Below are 13,533 nucleotides of genomic sequence, written 5' to 3'. Positions count from 1 at the left end.
ATTATTAATTAAATCCAGCGTTTGTGTATTTATTGGCTATAAATAGTATAGGTACTACCTACTATTTAATCATTTTCAGATTCTGATTCTAGCAAATTGTTTTTGTTTCTTGTTCGTTTGTCATCAACATTTGTGTTAGTAAAAATGCTCTGATTTTCGACAAAACATCTTTTCTGATAAAACAAGTGAATCTAATTTATTATTGATTTTATTCATTGGTGCACTCAAAACTAATAACCGTATAGCCGCTTAAATTTTTCATCAAATTTTATTTTATTATTTTCCATACCTGGTCAAACTATATTGACTCTAAGACTTTTGAGCCATTTATAGCCATGATAACATTTTATAATTTGGTGAATTATTTTTCTGTTGTTATGAACATTTGAATTTTAAATATTCACGATATTTGATATTCAGTGATAAATTAACAAATTTAAATTAATCGATTTTAGGTTTCTTGTTGTAATTCAAAAATGAATAACTATGTAGTTATGCTTAAATTGTCCACCAGATATTCACAATAAGCTTTTATAAAGATAAAGAGGATGTCACACCTGCATGTGGTTGTACAAGTGCGTAACATACCAAATTTTAAGCTTAGCTCCGTTAGTTTAAAATTTAGTGTGAATTGATTTCTTATAAAGATTAAAGGTAACATTATTATTTAGGATAGCACTTGGGCTTTTATTATATTTTAATTTTAAAGCGAGTTATGGGTACCTATTTTACTATTGTAAATTGTCTGTATATCTTAAAATAGTCAAAATAGTTATACAGTAAAACTCGCTTAAGACGTTCTAGAAAGAGCGTCTTATGCGGGAATGAAAAAAAAATGAATTGATTTAAATATTGAGTTTATTTTTTTATTACCTATTAAGCATAATTTAATGGGAAATACACTTATAAATGAATTATAATCATAAATTTATATTTTTTGCTACTGAATTTAATTTTAAAAATATTATTATTACATATTTTATTATTGTTTATTAAAAAAATTAAGTTTAAAAAAACAATCCGAATTCATCAACGTTGTGTACATCACAGATTCAGCCTTGCCTGAAATTTTCCGGTAAACAATGCCATGTCTGGCATGCCTACTCCGAAATCTATTTAGCCAACCAGTCGATCCACTAAATTCGGTTAAGTTGAGACGTGCGGCAATATCCATATAGCCTCTTAAGCGAGTTTTACTGTATATAGTTTTAGAAATATAACTTGTCTCAATATTTAGACTCTAATCTATCTATACTCGCCAGCAATGTGTATGCACTATTTAACGCGTGAAAATTCAGATGGTAGAGACTAATTTTCTCCATAGATATTATTTATGTATGTATTTGTTTTATTTTTGGTATATTTTTTAAATATGTAATATATATATATTGAGAATTATTTATATCTTGATAATTTATAATCACTACAACAGATCCCTAATACCTATGTAATTTAAAATGTATCAAATATTAATTACCTATATCTTAGTTTATGTTCATTTTTTGTTTGGTGGGTTCAAGTACTTATTTTTCTAAGCAAATTGAAGGATTTGATTTCCACCGTCAAAATTGATTCCAAATTACGCTACTGACTATAATATTAGTATATGTAGATTTATGTGCTCTCTATATACTTTAATAACTGTCTTCTAGTATATGTAACACCGTATTATTATGAGTGAATTATCTCAAAAATATTTATTCTGTTTTTAATTTTTACCGATAAAAAAAGTTTTTAATTTAACTCCTAAGTTCTTATGTTTTATTTAAAATTTAAAATATTTAAATCTTCAAGACAAGCCAATAATTTCACACGTCCTATTCTATTCAGTATAGGTACAATATGTACATAATATATTAGTTATTACATCATAGAATATAACAATTGGAACTATACATAGTCGTCTATAGTCGCTATAGTCGTGTACCAACCTGGCTACCTATAATATACTACAGTACTACACGTATTATATTTTTATGCAGAATTAAACTATTATGTGTTTATTTGTTACAGTTACATATTTTGTTGCAGTGCCGTAGCTAGATACATGTGTGCCTCGGTGCAAATTGGTGTAGATGCCCCATAATTTTCTTTTTTCTTTGTTGTATATTTTAGGTCACATTATCAGATAATCGGTAAGGGGGGCGTACCTAAGGCCCTTTCAAGATCAAGTGCCCCGGTGCATTGCATCGCCTGCACCGGTGGTTTCTACAGCACTGATTTAATGAATTACCAAGCCCAAAAATTATTACCATTTAAATATATAGGTAGTCGGCAACGATGCAAACATAACTCGAAATTGTCCAGTCACAAAAATGCCCGTGTTCAAAATTCTACCTGTTCGATAATCTATTCACATGTTGTTTCTAATCGAAATTCCTTATATTATGTATAATATTAAAATTTTATACTATGTATATAACCTCACTAATAATACGAGTAAAGTTAATATATTCATTCTTTGTTCGACAAACAATTGCACAAGGTTTTGTCGCAACGTGTGAAATTCCGTTCCACGTCGAAAATATCAATTCAAATTTGAATGACCCTGTATGATATTTATATCATATATTCATATTTATATGCACTCAATCGTAAAATATAATAAAATAAACAAACATACAGTATCATCATTCATCATTATCATATATCACTGAGATGTAATTATTTACCTATGCCATAAAACTTAAATAGATTAAATAAATAGTTAATACTCTTGAATAGTGTGGACACCAGACCATATTTTTAGTAAATATCAATTGTGTGTTCACACTTTTCCTTCTTAAAAATTGAAAAAGACTATAGGTACCTTTGTAATAGGGGGAGGTCGGACCTAACCCATTTATACTTGCCATCTCTGCTAATTAATAGATTTATAAATGTACCTACCTCATCATTGACGTAACGGATATGTTAAAATTGAATTTATATGTGTATAACTTAAACATATTATATGAAAAATGATGATTATGAGAAGAGATTATAAGTCCGAAACACCTCTATTTCTATAGATACCAACTCATACCTAAAATATTAATGATATTAATATATAAGTAATATATTTATATTCTATTTAAACGTAAACTAATTTTTGACGGTTTCAATGCATATATTTTATTATTAATTATTTTAGTTGATATTAAACAGCCATGACAAACTAAATGCCCTTGAATTTTTCCCTTCTTAAGCTTTTTTTTTTTATTAAAAAATTTACAATCTGTATTACATGACACAATAAGTAAAATAGATAACTGATATAACACTATATACAATATAATAAAAATACACATGAGGCACATGATGAGGAAAATCATCCAGTGATGTGAATTACACATTAATTTGGGTGGTTTTTGACTAAACATTACAGGACTAAAAATGTTATAAAATAATAATAACTATTTAATTTTGTGTAACCAATATTGCAACCCTATACAAATAACAAATAACTAGAATATAAGTTTTTTTGTTAGCCAAAAAATGCATGTGTGAGTATTTTTACAAAATCCAAAATTTGAAAATTGGATTCAATATGTATATTCTCGGGCATAAGATTACCTATGTGGCTATGTAGTATGTACCTACCGTCGGCTTCTTGCCAAAACTCGATACCGAAAAATTTCACTATTTTGAGATAGTGGCGCTATTTAGTGTAAAACATGGTTTTCTAACGTTTTGCAAGAGGCGTCTTAGAGGACGTGATACCCGCATATTGTGTTGTCTCAACTCTCAGTCTTGCAAGTGCGTAACATGGCAAATTGTATGCTCAGCAGCTCACGTTTAACTCCGTTAGTTCAAAAATTAAAATTAATTGACCTCTTGTCAAATTTAAAGCTAAGAATATTATTTCGACGACCTCATGGGCTTTTTTTTATATTTTAAATTTTGAAGCGAGTTATAAGTATTTTAAGATGCACAAAATATTTATAATTTTATATATTTTATAACTCGCTTCAAAATTAAAATATAGTAAAAAGCCCACAAGGTCTTCTAAATAATATTCTTATACCTTTAAATGTTATAAGAGGTCAATTCACTCTAATTTTTGAACTAACGGAGTTAAAAGTGATCTGCTGAGCATAAGATTTGTTATGTTACGCACATGTAAGATGGAGAAAACAAATGCGGGCATCTCGTCCTCTTAAGTGAATTTCCTACTCTAACTTGCTTAAAAATTACAGTTTCTTATTTTCACTAACGGAGAAAGACGTAAATATAAAGAGTAAAAAGTCATTAATGATTTAGTGAGTTTTGGTATACACAAAATTAAAAAAATATTGAGAGCCAAAATTCATTATCGGTAAAAATAAAAATGTAAAATCACAGAATAACTATGGTCTGTGGTGTGGTATACTGGTATAGAACTGTTAATTCCTCAATATAATTGTGATAAACTGATAATAACATGAATATTATTGTTGTTATTATTTATTATTATTATTCTATTTTAGATTCTAAGCGGAGCGAGGAATGTATTGATTTTACAATGATGTGTGTTTTTTTTGTTTTGTTTTTGTGTCTGTGTACAGCATATAAACTATATAGTCGAAATAATGCTTCAATTTCAAACTTTGGGGGTGGTTTCCGATGTAAAAGTGAATATCCTTGGTGCATTATAGAGGTCAAAAGTAAACATTTTCCAACAGTTTTAAAAAAATTGAGAAAAACAAAAAAAAAAATGACAGAAAAACGGGAATTTTTACGCAAAACCAGTTTTCAACCAAATCGATTTTTTTATATGGTTGTAATTCAAAAACTAATTACTATAAATACTTGAAATTTTCACCAAATGTTTATGTTAGTGATATATATATATATACACTTTAATTTTCACAAATTTTTGACTTTTTTAAAAGTTATTTATAGACCACTGAAATTTTCAATGTTTTGAAAATTTTTTTTTGAAGTGCCGGTAAAAAAATGTTGGACGGCCAAAAAAACTTGAAAATTTAATGCAAAGTTCCTCATAAGTTATTCTTATAGTGATTAAAAAAATATAAGAATTCATAGGCACAATTTTTTTTTATAAGCGTTTATAGTTCAAATTTTTACGAAATCTGTCGAAAACGTGAAAATTTGCAATTAATTTTGAAGTTGAAAAATCATAAAAAATTTTACGCTTCTAGTATAAGGTTGCCAGATTTTAAAAACACCCAAACCGGGACGTCATATTGAATAACCTTTTTTTTTTTGGTATAATTTGTTCAATAGTAATAAAATTGTTGACCTTTCATAGTTTAATACTAGAAGCTAATAAAAATAAAAAATAAAAACAAAAATAGTAAAAACCTTTTTTTTATAATTATACGGGAATTCATAATATCCCATATTTTATTTGAAAAATGTATTAACCAATACAATTTTTTACATAAACTACATTTACTGCATTTACATTTATTAAATGTTAGTAATAAACTAATAACCTAATATTCATACTTTTCGGTTGAATGGATTGTATTCAATAGTCAATACAGCCGTATTACTTTTAATTTTTAAATAAAGTTCATTACAAATTAAACTCAAATTCTATGTATGATACTATTCGATGTTTTATTATTAAACAAAATAATATTAAAGTTATTTTCTCTTGTCTTCAATAAACCCGGACAAAATGAATGACCGGCCGGGATTCCGGGTCAAACCGGGACGAATGATAAGTCTATTCTAGTAGGATTGGGAAGGAGTATTATACTAAGCAAATTTACTTGCTAAAATAGATGAAATACAAAAATTGGATATAAGGGTAAATGATTTTAGACATTTTTTTAAAAAATTATATGAATTTGTGGCCTAATTTTATTTGTTATTTAATATTTTAAGTGACAGACATGTTGTAATTATTATCTATTTATCTTATATGATAAATTATATTATGGTTTCTTTATGTATTAAAAAGTATTTTGGGGACTTGGTATGATGGCACAATGGTTGACCTAAGTCACATGTTCTAAGGTTACGCATGGACCGGAGTCGCTAGTTCCCGGATGGGTGACTATCTGGGTTCTTAGTGATGATTCCTCGTCCTATTTACATGTGTTTCAAACCAAGCAGTGAAGCCAGGCTAATAACCATGCAGTTGACGCCTTGAGAAAAATTTATATTCGTTTGGCCTGGTATATAGACACTGCAATATTAGATATTCTTGTACCAATACCTAGAATAAAATAAATGGGTATTCAAAATGTGCATTTTACGGCGTGGTGTGATGGTGCCGTGTTGGCTGTTATCTTTAAACTGATTCAAGCATCATCCGGCGTCGCTAGTTCCCAGATGGGTGACCCCTGGGTTTTTAGTGACAAATCCTTGACAAATATGCTGAAGTGTTTCTAAACCAACCTGTAACCTACAGAATGATACTATCCATAGATAAAGATGCTAATGTTAAAAGAAAGTCTATTATGTAATGATAAATATAATACGAATACAAATTGTGCATTTCTTAAATCTATAAGGTACTATAATAGTTAATAATTCACAAAACGTAAGTCATTTGAGATATAATTTTCTTAGGGACACTTTATCATTATTATATTATAATACTTCAATATCACATAAAAGAATAGAGAGACTGTGATAGTGTGATGTAAAGACTACTAATTATCACATGATACATTTAATTGAAAAGAAAATTTGTGAAAAAAAAATGTTTCGATTACTTACCTTATACCCAACAAAAAAGCCCCGGGTCACAACCATATAACCAACACCATGTTTAAGAAACTTTCTACCAAAGGACTCGTCTTTATAACTTCCTTATTTAATTTTTTGTTACGTGTTGGACACTTTCCACAGAGCTGGAAGTTAGCAACTGTTATACTAATAAAAAAACCTGGTAAGGATAAATCAAATCCTGATAGCTACAGACCGATAAGTTTACTTACCTCCCTATCAAAAATTTTTGAAAAAGTTATTCATACGAGACTACAAAATTATTTGAACAGCGCAGATGTTATCCCAAAATTTCAATTTGGGTTTAGAACCAACCACTCGACAGTACAACAGCTTTTTCGCATTACTGAAAATATCAGTAATTCATTTGAAAAACATTGCCATACTGGTGCCGTATTTATAGACGTCCCAAAAGCGTTCGATAAAGTATGGCACAAAGGTCTTTTATACAAACTAAAATCTTTCAATACACCGAAGTAATTATTTGATATTATCAATTCCTTTCTAACAAATAGGCAATTCTCAGTTAGAATTAATGATAATTTCTCTGTCCCCCGGACCATATCTGCTGGTGTACGGTGTACCTCAAGGATCCAAACTGGGACCTATATTGTTCAATATATTCATCTCTGATATACCACAGTCACCACGTACAAACATTGCACTATTTGCAGACGACCCAACAATATACAGTGAATCCCGCAACGTTGAAGCGATAACAAACAACTTACAAGATTACCTAAATCTATTAGCAACATGGTGCAATAACTGGAAAATACACATAAACGCTTCAAAAAGCTCAGCAGTCATTTTTAGCTTACGTCGCTATTCCACTCCACCACCTCTAAGATTCGGCAACGATTCCATACCTTGGCAGTCTTCTGTCAAGTACCTTGGTGTCACGCTGGACAAGAGGTTAACCTGGGGGCCTCACATAGCTTCTAAATTACAACAAGCATACCAGCGCCTCTCAATGCTATTTCCTAGCCTAAACAAAAAATCAGTTATATAAAAAAAATGCTCAATATTAATTTACAAGCAATTATTACGCTCACTAATTACCTATGCTTGTCCTATCTGGGGAAATTGCTCAGTGACACACTTAAGAAAAATACAAATTTTCCAAAACAAAGTATTAAGAATAATAACAAACGCACCATGGTTCATACGCAACGAAAATCTACATAAAGACCTCCGAATCATAAAAATTCAAGATCATATAAAAGCTCTAGCAGAAAATTTCCATAGTTCACTCCAAAAATCAACTGGCTCAATACACTTCAACTTACACATACGTCCACCACCTCAAAGACGACTAAAACGCGGTCGCCCGCACGATCTTATTCGATAATGCTATTAAATAACTAGTCACTACTGTAATTATCGCTCTTAATTGTAATTGTAAATACTTATATCATGTTAAAATTAATCAAAAAAAAAATATGTTATTTATCCATAGATGTAGATAGCCTTATAGGCTAGGAATGTCTTATTATAAAAAAAAAAAAAACTTACCTTAAATTTCCAAAGTTGTAATATTTAATTATTTCTGGTGTAGAGTGTTGTTTTACTAGATACCATAAACACATAAAATTAAAAGACTAATCTTCTTAGTAATTTTATGAAATATTACGTAAAGCTAAAAGATAACATGTTTATAAACCATTTATAAAACTTATAATTAAAAGTTGTTTTGCATAATAGAAAAAATTTCACCTTTCCAAGTATTCATTTTTACATAGCGATAGGGTTCAGTGCCATTTATGTATGGTCTAAGTTGTAAGAGGTGAACAATCAATATATCAACTTGATAAGCAAACACTTATATCGGAAACCAACTAAGGATCTTTTTATTCGAAGTGTCCTAGGGTAACTTCTGTTCGTCACGCGATACCCAAATACTAATTATTGTTCAAATTGTTTCTCATTAGACTCAGTGACGTAGTATAATCCTGTCTACGGCACTGCCTTCCCCGCGTGACTAGCAGATGGTTACGTAAGTCATGAGAAGGTTGATAAACCTATAGTGACTATGGTGAGTCGAACCTATGGTGATGATAGATGACTATCATCACTTGTCGTTCCCTTAGCAATGATCTTTTCCTACTAACTATCAAGGTATTCGACATTGTGAACATAATGACGAGAGAAAATATATAAATATAACTGAGGAAATATAGTATGTTTTAAAGTCATTATAGTGTTATATCAGTATTTCATAAAAACTAAATTAAAGATATAACTATGAATCCTCTGATCATATTTCAAATTTTATTAAATTAAATGAAAATAAAAGTATTTAGTAATTCAAAATTATTATTAAATTACTCGCCCGTAGTGGGGTCCCATATACTTCCCTTCTCATTTTTTTTTTATTCAGTTAATCATACTTCAATTTATTAATTTTATATTTCAAACATCGGTAATCGGTGCACAGAATAATCATTTTTCAATAATCTAATTTTTATGAATAATTTTTTGGATTAATAATTTGAATATTACAGAGTGCAGTGTGTGGTATATATTCCTATTCAATTTTATTCAAATTTGTTTTTTGTTTTTTGAAAAACATTTGCCTGCGGGCTCCTGGTCACCCCTTCTCATTTTTTTTCATTAATTTAAGTATAATAATTTTTGGAGTAGGTTCAATATTTTTTTTGCTTCTTGAAAAACATTTGCTTACGGGCTCCCTTCTCATTTTTTTTTATCATTAATTTAAGTATCTTAACTTTTGGAGTAGGTTCAATATTTTTTTTTGCTTCTTGTAAAACGATTGCCTACGGGCTCCTGGTCACCCCTTCTCATTTTTTTTCTATAATTAATTTTTTGTTCAATTTTGAGTAAGTTCATAATCTTTTTTGCTTCTTGGAAAACGATTGCCTACGGGCTCCAGGTCCCCCCTTCTCATTTTTAGCATTAATTTAATTATGTTAACTTTTGGAGTAGGTTCAAAATTTTATTTTCTTCTTATAAAACATTTGCCTGCGGGCAAATAAACGTCACAAATCTAATAAGTGACATAAACATAATTTTAAAAAAAAATAAAACCATTAAGAATATTTCTTATACTCAAGTCAAAAGATTTTTACTATTCAAAAAAATGTTTCAACATTTTATTCTTCTAAATACAAATTTATATCAAATGTATCATTTAATATTATTAGTATTTATTTACGTTTATCAATATTATTCAATTAGTATTTTCAACAAAATAAATCACCATATTTTTTATTAATTAAATATGCATTAACTAAAAAACTATTCTATCCTGATGAATGTTAGATTCTCTTTCTTTTATTATTTTGTTGTTTTGGTCCTCTATATTAAGTATTAAGTCACTTTATTTACTTGTTTTTTCTGGTAAATAGTTTATTATAAATTATTTGTTTAGGATGCTGTGAGAATGAACGTACAATATGCAAAAGTTCCAGATCAAGAAATTGATGCCCCACTACGGGTTTGGTTGGATCATTCAAAATTCAGAATCAAAAATAAAGAAGAGAAAAACAATAACTCATTAAATAACTGTTCTTAAATTGATGTTTAATAAATAAATGTTTTCACTTTATTGATCATAAAACAATTTTTTTTTCAATAAAAAGTATACGTTTGATTTGTCTTTAAAAAAAGTACAATAGTAAAATGTGCTTGATTTAATTAAATTATAAGATTATCAGAGTCTCTTGGCATAGCTTAATGTGAATGTTATAGACCAACGTTATCAGAATTTATTTTAAAAAATATTATGAGAATGATAAATGATAAATGTTATAAAAACATTTTAAAAATAATGTTATGTGAACCTTACTTTTGTGGCCAAATAATTATGTCAGAAGATTATAGAAACGTTGAATACTTATATGCAAATTAAAACAGAAGTTTCTGATAAGGTAATTATTCTATTAACAACATTCCTACAATTTTGTATGAACATAACATTACATAACATAACATTGCTGTCTGAGTATAATATGATCATCTGTGATGTGGATTTCTTGGAGGGCAGATATTCGCGCTACATATGACTAATGAGCTCAGATTTTGCCCTTAACATGCCTTCAACGTTTATCTGAACAATTCGCATAAGATGTTGTAGTAGTTCATTACCGTTTTTATTTTTCCTACTGCTTACAGTATTATCCTTGTAATTATTAAGGATTTGTACATTTTGTTTTTTGAATTTTATTCTTTTATGATATTTTTAGTTATTTTTAAAATTTAGTGAAATTGGAGAAGTTTTCTTTACTTTAAAATCTTGTGCTTTGGAGGCATGTGTCGAAGTAGCTATCAGAAAGCCACTTATTATAACCTACTGTACAGCAGAGTGATATCCACTTTCCCGCTTTTTTTGTTTACTTTATAAATAAAAGCAACACGAGCAACGGGAAATACCACTTATATCACGGACGTGAATTTTTCATCTATTGCGCATAGTTACCGACTAATTGATATTGCGTTTTTAAAATATATTGACATTGTGTGCATGTAACAACGTGATATGAATATCATTTTTAGATAATATTTTGTTATTATTGTTTACTTATAAGTACATATAAATTATAAATTATAAAACGTAAATATCGATTAGTATTTTGATTTATTCTGGACAAATGGATACTTATTAGTTATTAGTGTTTATTACGTATACATTATGATATTATTACCGTATTAGTTTTTTTTTTTTTTAAATGATAAATTTATATTATAATTTATGATAATATACCTACACATTTTTTCAAGCAATAACATTTATTCAGATTTCAGATGAACTGTATAGGTTAACTACTTTTTTTGTTTTCATAGCGAGCATGAGTATATAATTTAATTTTTATTATCGGACAATTAACTCAGATGTTTACATTTTTTTTTTTTTTAAGTATCCTACTCAATAATCATCATATTGTGGATATGACAATGCATATTATGTATAAGTTATAGCTTAATACCGGCTAAAATTATTGAACATTAACCATCTAAAGGAAAATCAATTTAATTGCTATTAATGATGCAATTTAATGAATATTTTTCATTTTAATAGATCACTGATAGGTAGGTCATACATCGATTCATAGACTCATAGGTAAGCTGGTAAATATGATATAATAGCACCATAGCCAATAGCGGTCAACTGATAAGGTCTATAAATCAAAATAGTTCTAAAGTTTTTGTGCATTTTTAAATAAGTAGACAATAATAGCTTGTTGTTATATATATTAATAAGTTTTTTTTTTTAATTTGTAGCTTTAGTACAGATTTACTAATGTTCATTTTATTACTTATTAGCATTACTTATTTTAACTGATTAGCTCCACTAAATTATTACTTATTACTTACTACTAACTGCAATAATTAGCATTTAGCTCCGCTAACTACATTAATACTGATTACTAATGCAATATTGTATTAGCATTAGTTGCATTATTATAATATACTATTTTCTATTGTTAACTTTACTAATTTTCTATCATTGATGACCTGAAGAGATAAGATAGTAAGTTTTTGAAAAGCAATAATTTTTTTTTTAACACTCATTAAAATCATAACTATATTTCAAAATTATTAAGAACTATTTAGGATTATAGAACTGTTAGTCTGAAACTTAGTAAATGTTGCTTTAAGAGATATGGATATCTAAAAAAAATCTATTAAATGTATAACTGTCACGGAGTCGAACATGTAAGACGTCGGATATCCAATCAAAGTTTGCAATGAGATTGCGCTACGGTAGGTGCTTACACAACACGTGTAATTAAATTTCAAACAATTTTTATAATAGACACATAATTGAAAACAATCAGTTACACACGAATTTCTATTGAGACTTAAGTTCAAGGACAAAATAAATAGTGGCGTCGAATTTCAAAATACATTCAACGACCGTATAATAATAATACTACAACTGCAATATATTATTTTACTATCATATAGATGGGTTTAATGTTTATACTTTATATAGTAATAATAATAATTATACAAGTTTGACCCTCACACGTTATGGTTGTTTGTCTGTATACATCATTATCCCATACCGTGTACCATAATAATTATATTGCTGTAGTCGAAACCCGAATAATTTTTGTATTGTTTGCAACCATAATTTTCACATTATGTCCGATTGTTAGTTTTTTCATTACCAATTACTTTGAACGCATTTAAAAATGAATCATTAGCTAATATCAAAACTCATTCAACATTACTTCTGGTTGTTCTGGTTGCGGGCGTCGTCATTTTTACACACGAATTTCAAGCAAACAAAAACGAAAAAGCTTTGATGATGATTTTCGGATAATGAGTTACTTACTGATATTTGTTTATTTTTATATTGTGGGCTGTATTATATAGTGATTACTGATTAGTGGCGATATTAACGATTATTTTATGCATAGATGGGTACACTCCGTTACTTGATTTGATATGATGTTATTTTAATATAATTATAATTATTTTATAATAATATTGAAATACACTGCGCACGATTGCTGTTATATATATATACAATTAATGCATAATATATTATAGAGTACACGTACCTATCATAATATATAAGTGGCATAACGTAATATTATATTATATTATTACCTCCTGTTTTATTTTTTAGGTTTTGTAATGACCGTTGTGGTGAGTATAAACCTACACATAGACTCGCGTCACTATATTATATTATTAATCTTTATTACTATATGGTAATGTGGTTACGGTGTGTGGGACGTGGTAGAGGGGTTGGTTCAGGGAAAGTCCGGGTTCGCACAATAAAACGCGTTTGTGTATATATATGTATAGTTAGGTATCGTATTTACGATAAGCGCAACACATATACACGTTTATAGTGAAAGAAAGTACTCTACAGTGCAACACACACTCACACAC

The sequence above is a fragment of the Diuraphis noxia genome, unplaced genomic scaffold (genome assembly GCF_037042655.1).
Source record: "Diuraphis noxia isolate RWA-SAM2 unplaced genomic scaffold, SU_Dnox_SAM2 contig0002, whole genome shotgun sequence".
Taxonomy (NCBI): Eukaryota; Metazoa; Arthropoda; class Insecta; order Hemiptera; family Aphididae; genus Diuraphis; species Diuraphis noxia.
Note: the sequence above shows the minus strand (reverse complement) of the source record.